This window comes from Microchirus variegatus, assembly GCF_963457635.1.
Source record: "Microchirus variegatus genome assembly, chromosome: 3".
In the NCBI taxonomy this organism is placed as follows: Eukaryota; Metazoa; Chordata; class Actinopteri; order Pleuronectiformes; family Soleidae; genus Microchirus; species Microchirus variegatus.
This window is the reverse complement of record NC_139804.1, coordinates 20968677-20978078: the sequence shown is the minus strand read 5'-3', so window position 1 is coordinate 20978078 and position 9402 is coordinate 20968677. Positions and strand designations below refer to the sequence as shown.

The 9402-nt window shown below is 40.9% G+C and overlaps 1 pseudogene across 1 annotated transcript; it reads left to right on the top strand.

Annotated features, from left to right (window-relative positions):
- The first annotated feature begins 5831 nt into the window (after nucleotides 1–5831).
- Nucleotides 5832–7113, top strand: LOC310925017 (nuclear factor 7, ovary-like; annotated as a pseudogene). The gene has a single exon. The product of its transcript is annotated as a nuclear factor 7, ovary-like (transcript).
- Nucleotides 7114–9402: the final 2289 nt, after the last annotated feature.

Sequence of the window (9402 nt, the reverse complement as noted above, 5' to 3'; positions counted from 1 at the left end):
TCCAATTGACTCAACATCTCGAAACTTCAGGGATAAATAAGGATCATGCACTTAGCGAGACTTGGGCAGTCCCCACCAGCCAAACCATACCAGGAACAAAAATCAATGAATTCCTATATCTCCATATACCATCTTACATTGATGGCATTTCAGTGAAAAGCTCCACCTCCGGTCTTTTAGACAGTGTCCCTCTTCCCAAACCTTACATCAAAGCAAGTCTCACTACTGTCTTTCGTCTCCAACCACTCCACCCTACCTGCACTCTCTTCTTCATCTTCCTTTGGTGATCGTAAAACAACCTGACACTCAACATCCATAAGACCAAAGAACTCATCATGGGGACAGGACAGACTGGGGACAGGACAGCATTGGGCACAGACCCAGCTTTTATGCTCCGCACACCAGCCTCTTTCACCCTCCTTTTGACTATGTGTCCAGAAGGTGTCGTGGATGATTGAACATGTTTACACGTTTACGTCACAGGAGTCCTTCCACTTTGCAAACAGAAGTTTGCCTCTCATCATTTTTGGGCAGGCCAAGACCTCTGTCTTTGCATAGCCAGCCCGATCAGTTACGATGGTCCCACAACAGCCAAAGTTTTTCTTGCCCAATTCCTCAAAGAGGGCAGGGCTGGTCTAGTAGTTATAGAGTCTGTAGCCCCCACCGAGTGTTGGCAATGCAGCAGGTCTCATACAGAGGAGAAGGTCAGACCGTGGGCTGTCGTGGACTCACTCTTCCCCTGGTACACAAAGCATCCGCCAGCACAAACACTTTATAACCCCACTTAGTGGGCTTGTCCTTCATGTACTGTTTCGTACTGATGCGGGCCTTAGACGCCGCCATTCTGTCATCAATACAAATGTTCTGCTAGGCTGAAAAAGAGCCCGACAGACAGACACTATCTCAGTGTGAAGAGGCTTGATCTTGAATAGTCTATCATATTCTGCAGTGTTCTATATTTTTCCTCATCCCCTATCGGATTGCTGAGGTGCAGAGAGAATATGGTAGCTTCAAAACGTTTGCGTGTCATCCTGTTACTGAGGAAGGAAAACCCATATGGCCATTCCTTTCTCCAGTAGTCAGAGCGCTGGTGTACATATACAAGACATGTAAAAAGTATGACAGTCATGAAAACCACCCAAAAAGTTTATATTTCAACTTCAGTCCAGCCTGCACTCTTGGCAGCATTGGCATTTGTGTTGTTGATGACAGTGCATACTGCAGAGGTGCTAAAAAAAATAGTCTGAAAAGTGAAAGGGGAGACCATGGTGCTATCGTGTCAAATGTTGGCATAAATCTCAAATGTTTTGGTTTTGTGTCCTTCTCCTCTATTGTGTCACTTGTCTTCCTCCTCTTCCTATCTCACTGATGCAGTAGAGGCAGACCCACTTCACTTTGCCTTTCTCTCGGGCTGTGGTGGTCTTACAGCTGAGTCTGAGTCAGATTCAGCAGGTGATGGTGGAGGAAAGGGAGCAGAAGCACCCCGTCACTTTACCTGAGAGGGAGAGATGCTGGAGCAGATGCACAGCACAGGCTACAGGAGCACCAGTAAATGGGCCTGAGGTGGTGGATGAAGCTGACATAAACACATCATCATCGTCACTATCATCAAACAAACAAGATATTAAGTAATAATATATGGTAAACAAACCATGTTGGTAAAATAAACAAATTCTAAAAAAATAAAATTAAAAAAATAGAACTAAATTGCTGTCATAGCGTTTTGAAAATGAAATGCAGGTGTCCAAAGTCCAAACGGACAATAGCAGCAACAATAAGTCTAGTCTGTTCAATTAATTGCAGGGCATTGTGGTAGACTGATATGTACTCCAATGCAAATGCAACACGTAATCCATGACAAAATGTATGATACTACATACCTCTTGAAGGGAATGCAATCTAAATCTGAGTCACCAGAGCCATAACTACATTATAGCTGTATCACCAAATCCTCATCATCGCGCGATGAGTCCTCGGGGTAAATATTGGCACCGCTATCAACATGAAGCATTCGGAGAACCTAATCAGTAATTTACCCTTTTTTCTCTGCGACATTGTTGTTACAATTCGGTAAAACTGTGTAAAGATGCCTTGTGACATGAGGTTGTTGCTCACTGAAGCATTACGCTAGCAAATATCTCGGCAAACCATTAGTCCATTTTGATGATTGACTTTTTTTGCTATTCTCTGGCTGCTTTCTCGATGTCTCTGCCAAGCAGTATGGAAACCTCCGTTTCTAACTAAATACAAACAAGTCAAAATAATCCACGAAAGGAGGAGATGTTTAGGTTAAAACATGAACAGGAAAATACCTTTAAAATCAAGAAGCTGAAAAATAGTGAACAGTAACCAGAACGCATGGAAACAAACAGGATCAATTGACCAAGACACTGGAGAGCACAGTGAGGGAGAGGTAATCGACCACAGGTGAAACTAATCAGAGCAAGGTGGACAATCAGGAGGGAAAACAGAACAGAAATAAAACTAAGAGGTACACACACTTGGAAGAACAATAAAATAAAACTAACATGACACAAGGAAAACAGAAAAATAATAACAACCCAGAAGGAACACTGCAACAAAATGTCAAAACTGAATAATTCCAATAAAAGGGGCCTGGAGTAAGTAACCCAGGGGTAATGGTTTGATTTTATAAAATAGATTAGATCAGTATATGTTGAGAAATAGTAAAGCAAAAATAAGTGCTTGCTTTGTACTGGACAGTCTAAAATGAAGAATGTTGTCTGCTGCAGGAGCAGAACACACACACACACACACACACTATCTCAATCTTCATGGGTTAAACTGGCATTTAAATTAAAATGATTTAGACAGCAAAATTATAACACACATTAAATGAATGACCTTGCTGCTTTAACTTTAATCCTTCTCAGGGGGACAGTCCTCAATCTTATTAAAGATCTGACCTGCACAATAAGGTGGATTAATGTAGACTATTAATTGCCTATTTTATATATATCAATCAATTGTATTTTAAGAAACCTTTTATGAACCCACCACTAATCCATCTCTATGCCCTGTGCCTCGAGGCAGTTTGCACTTGGAGTGAGGAGGGACTCAGCTTCTCCTTTAGGTCTTCACTGACCTCCACATATGAGGTTTGGAAAAACACATTGTCCCTGGATATGATAGTATGATGGGGGGGTTGGGGGGGATCTCTCTTCAGTGTGTGTGGCCAGCTATGGAATTACTACACGGGGGTGATGGTGGCTGCCGTCTACACATAAGACACTGATGTTATTGGATTTTCGTCCCTAAAGGTCCAGGACAGCGCTCTGACCTCTTCTTGCATGATGCAATATTGTGAAGGTCGGTTGGCATTGAAATTCTGCCAATGTACTGACATTGTTACCAGAAATGGAGGAAAGTTGCTGTATATGTACACATTCCAAGTAAGCAACAGAAGAAACAAGACAGAAACTGAGCAAGGAAGTTGCACTACTTACTTCTAAAAATATGTCTGTTTCACTGGATTCAAACTGCTGGTCTCACTGTAGGTAGGTTGTTGGCTGTGGTTCCCTCGCGCATTAGCCCCAGACGAGTAGTTGCTGGTTTACTGAAGAAACACAGTGATGGAAGTGACGTAACATGAAATATAGCGTAAATGCATCATCACTGCAAACCACTATCAATATACTCACACTTTAAAGTACATATTCAAATCCAAAACATTCAACAACTATATCACAAATGGTGGTGGAACACTGAGTTAAAATAGCAGTCACTTATGTTTCCAAGTAACCTTAAGAGCTTTACTGTGGTTTGTATCTGGAAAGACCAGACAGCATTGATGGGTTAACATGCACATACAATTATGAAAGTGTACAAGCGGCAACACACTCTCTTGCCAGCAGTTAGACTTCAATGAGAACTGCTGGAAATCAAATTATGATTAACTGAGACTATGCTCACTGCTATACCACCATTGCTAAAGAAAACAGTAACACTGGCTGCTGGATAACTGTGGAAAACAGTGGTGCACCAGGAGGAAGAGAAAGGATAAAACATAATATATTTCAGAAGAGAAAATGTTGCCTTAAATGATAAGGATTTATCTATATATCCAGTCACAGTGAACTGTGTAAGATTTTGTATGCATACCCTGTGTTTGTACTTTGTACAGTTTTATCAATCTTATCCCTGCTACTGTGCTCATTGATGGCTGTTTTTTCCAAACCTATATGCAGTTTTCACATCTGTAACACAATTTTAAATCTGTATCCAGTTAATTTGAACATTCCTCAAATATAAACTGCATGACAGATATCCTGAAACTCTTCCTCAGTGTTGTTTTGCAGTTTTTGTTTTTAACAACAGAGCATCAGCTTATCATCACAAGATGCTGACTTCACCTATTTCTTCACACTGTACGTTGTTATTCTGGTCCTAAAAATCAATGTTTTTCAATGAATCATGTCATGCTGAACGTGAATAGAGAGGATGAGTCAAATTTCACCTCCGATTTATTCACAATTTCATGCCGTTTATTCACATCACTGTTGATATGCAAAGGCTTAAGAATGATGCTGGCACATCGGCAACTTTGGTCAATACTAATTGCAGCGTGAAGCATGTGTGGATTTGTATTCCATCTAATGGTCCTTCCCTCAAAATAATAACCACTTCTACATAATCAGCAGTTTTTATTCTGCCTTTCGTTTTCCTTAATAGCATCCACTTTTGTTGCAATTGAGGTTATTCTGCTCCGACTGCAGAATCACTTCTCGATTGTTTCCTTCCAATTACATTCGGAGGTCCTGTACCTCCCTCCTGCCTTTTATTAATGTTCATTTCCCCTCACCTCTCCTTATGTGCACAATTGAGTGTCCACATAAGGGCTTGTAAGCAATAAAAATATATCTCTTCTGACTCTGTCACCCTGTGTCCTCTGGAGGAGCTAAGCCGTTAATTGTTAGGTTTTACTACTGTTTTTGTCGTGATATGCCTCATATACGGTTTAGATTAAACTAATTAACACAAAAACTCTGAAAACAACTTACCACCATGGATGCTAACTGGAAACAAAGCTGCTGATGAGCTTAGACAAGACTTAACTTGTCGTTAATGTTGATTGCCCTTCATAAGCCATGAAAGGGCCTGCTCCCTCGAGAGCATGCGTGTGGATGTGTGGCCTAGTATGACATGCAGCTCAATACCAAATCTGTTGGAAATATCTTGGGGCAGATATGATTGGACCAATCAGCTTGGGTAGCCTGCAGTAAAACTGTCCATGTGGAGAACTAAAGAGGCAGAAATGATTGTCTGAAATGCATTAGGTTTTCTGGGTTTTAATTCATCTGCATTCATATGTACACAGCCGTTATAATAAGAAATTTAACAAACATTAAATTGTTCGGGGAAAGAAAATATATGATCTTAATGTCACTTGCTCATTTGCAACTCAATTTTCACATCTCACATTGCTCATCACACTGTAAATGGCATACGGTTAATGGAAGTCTTGGCCTGAACATCTGTTGTCTACATGGGAAACCCCAAAATACTGGCTGTTGCCCCAGAGGCTGTTTCGTCACCAGACAATAACCGGCTGCTTCAAAGATTGTGTTTAAGTTAATAACAAAGTCTGAGCGCTGTCACTCTTTGACCCGACCCGCTTGCAAACTGTATTATTTTGTAGAAAACTGGCGCCAGCTCGGCCGTATGCTGCATAAGACAAGACGCTGCTTCATGCTCTTGTCCACACACTGAAGGTGAGTTTGACAAAGAACACTCAAAGTGAATTTCAGTGAAGTCAGACGAGGAGGTAGTCCTGACTGACTGCTCTGTTTTCAGCCTCTCTCACAGACAAAATGGCCTCCAGGTCAGAGGAGGATCTCTGCTGTCCTGTCTGTCATGAGGACTTCAGAGATCCTGTCCTTCTGTCCTGTAGCCACAGCGTGTGGAGAGATAGTGGAGAGACAGACCAGCACCAGACTGTCCTGTTTGTAACAGAAGGTCTTCAAAGGAACAACCACTATGTAACCTGACTTTAAAGAACTTGTGTGAGACCTTCTTACAGGAACAAGGTCAAAGGTCTTCAAGAGGTTCTCTGCAGTCAGAACTCTAAGAAACTCAGACTCTTCTGTCTTGGCCATCAGCAGCCAGTGTGTCTCGTCTGCAGACATTCAAAAAAACACATTGATCACAATTTCAGACCCATCGATGAAGCTGCATAACAACACAAGGAGCAACTTCAGGAAACTCTGGACCTTCAAGAAGAACGTTTGATCAGACAGCAGATCACATTAAAATCCAGGCCCAACGTACAGTGGCACAGAAGGAGCAATTTAAGAAGCTTCTTTCAGTTTCTAGAAGAGGAGACCAGGATGGCTGCACTGAGGGAGGAAGAGGAGCAGAAGAGGCACATGATGAAGGAGAAGATGGAGGCTTTGAGCAGAGAGAGACGAGCTCTATCAGATACAGTCAGAGGCACAGAGGACGAGCTGAGGGCTGAAGACGTCTCCTTCCTGCTCAACTACAAGGCTGCAGTGGACACAGCGCTCCGTGATGGAGCCTCCATAGCTGCACTCAGGAGCTCTGATAGACGAGGCCAAACACCTGGCCTTCAACATCTGGAACAAGATGAAGGACATGGTCTCGTACGGTCCTATGTTTCTGGACCCAAACACTGCTAATACAGAACTCATCCTGTCTGAAGATCTGACCAGTGTGAGATGAGGAGAAAAAGAGAAGGTTGCTGACAATCCAGAGAGGTTTGATTAGTACTAGAGTGTCCTGAACTCTGATGGTTTTAACTCAGGAACTCACAGCTGGGACGTCCAGGTTGGAGCCAATAAATGGTGGACAGTGGGAGTTTTAGAGTCTGTCCAGAGGAAAGGAAAAGACATACTGTCTGGATTATGGAGGATAGTGTTTTATAAAGATAAATACTTCGAATGGTCATCAGGTAAATACTCTGTTCTCCAGCTGAAGAAGAAGATCCAGAAAATTAGAGTGACTCTGGACTGGGACAGAAGACAACTGTCCTTCTCTGAGCTTGATACTAACACACTCATACACACACGCACACTTTCACACACACTATGTTTCCGTACATTAACACTGCTGATAAAGATGATCATCATCCAGTGAAGATGTTACCAGTGAAGGTTTGTGTGGCAGAGGAAAACAACAGTTAAAGACTAACAGCGTTTTTTTTACTGCTGTTTGTTTGTTAAAGGGACAGTTCAGAGAATTGAAGCTGTTAAACTTCACCTCCTCCTCATTGGTCTCTTTGACCGAAGATGTATGAGAATTATTTAACTGACATTTTTCTTCAGATTTAGTTGAGTAGACTTATTATCGGAGAATAAGTGAAATAATGAGACATGTTTGTCTCTTTGAGATGATTATGTCTATAAACGTCTTTACTGTTGAAGTCTGAACATGTAATACAGTGACTACATGTGGACACTTTCTGTCTCACTGACTTTTTGTTTCATCTCAATGTTTAACTAACACACACAACCACCCACACACACAAACATGGTTTCCATGACTTCAGGGGGACATTGCATTGACTTATATTCATTTCATTTGCTTTCGGCGCCATCTTTGTTATGTCAAAACACGCAATGCATTCTGTGTAGCCCTTGCTCCCAAGGGTGGTCTCCGAAAGTCTCAATATTGAGGGCGATACAGCCCTTAATCTTGCCCCTCAACTTAATTTTTCTGAGAATCAGGACATCACTTACACTAGCGGGAGCACACATTTTTGAGATTGAAGGTTAAGATTGAGGGTTAAGCAAGGAATTGGAATTCACCCTTACTCTAACCTTAACCATAATTACTACTGGCCTAATCCTAACCCTGTCCCTAATCTAAAAAACATATCTTCACATTAAAATCTAGTAATTTACGTTATGGGACTTGCTTTTTGTCCCCATAATGTGACTAAACAGATTTAGGTCCCCACAACATTAGTAATACCTCTTTTTTATTTTATTTCATTTTTTTATTTTTTTTAATGAGAAAAATGCATAGCTGCGTAAGAATAAGAGCATCTTTTGGAGATCATTCCAGTGAAACACTCATAATTGAGTTTGTAACAAGGAGAGTGCTGTAGCACACCCTGTTGGCTGCTACTGAGGCATTTCAGTTGAGATTAGGAAATTAGTTTGGATTCCAGAGTATTTAGTAATATTTTTCCCTTTTTTGATGATGATGACGTGATGCAGATAACAAAATCTATTGCTGCCAGAATTAAGTACTTAATATCTGATGAGATCAACCCTAAATATAATAGGAAATGACTAGATTATTTTACTCAAAGTCATTAGAAGCGACGTCAAAACACTGGACAGAGAGTATATCTTAAGGCAAACCAATGTTTTTGTTTAGAACCAACGTTTTACTTATGTAGTGTTTCTTTGTGTATTTAATCTGTGTTCTTGTGTTACTTTTTGTAACCAATCTTGTATTAGCATCATTTCTACTGATATTCCAGAACTGTTCTTCTTTGTGGAGTACTTCATCTTTTCTCAAGCTCACTAAGCATTGTTTGCACCATGTTTGTTCAAGACATCGATGTAAAGACAACAACTTGTGCCCAAACGGGGTAAGTGAATGTTGTTGCTTTCAGACATGCACTGAAGTCTAGACATGTGCACTGTGATGAAGTTCCACCCTTCTCCCGACATTTTCCTGCTGTTGAGATCATGTGTGACTCATACAATCTTCCACTGCTTTGGTCATACAGTATGTGAATGCCAAACTCATGACATAGTCTGGAGTTATCTAGCACAGGTTTGGTTTTAGTGTCTGTACAGACAGTGTGACCTCACCGCTACACCAACTGAAAAAATATGGCCACAAAAAGGCCTTAATAAAATAACAATCCACTCTCACAATCATGGATAGAAGTCACTTTTAATATTAGCTGTAAGAAATATGTGTATTTTTGTTTGGAACAAGATGTTTATTACACTGTAGTTACAAGTTGAGAAAACTCAAAATTTCAAGGCAACTTGCTGCAATCAATTTTTGAGTTTACAGCCCAACAAAAGATTGCGAGTTTTTAAAAAAAAGTTCCATCAACTAATATTATAAACTATAAACTCAAAAATTGATTGCAGCAAGTTGCCTTGAAATTTTGAGTTTTCTTTTTTTTAACTAACTGAATACTCGAGGCCACAATTTGACGCTGTGTGTTTTACTGAGAGACTGGGTGTGTGTTTTCATGTGTTTGTTCCAGGAGCACATTGGTTTAGCACTGTGTGTGTGTGTGCCTGTGCTTGGGTTCATTTGTGCGCTCCATCTGGGAACCATTAGAGAGAAGTAAACTCAGCCTCCACCTCACATGTTCATAACTTCCCCTGTTAATTGGGGGAACTGATTATTTCCAGTTTGTGCCTGGGGTAATTGAATGAGACTGCAGTGACT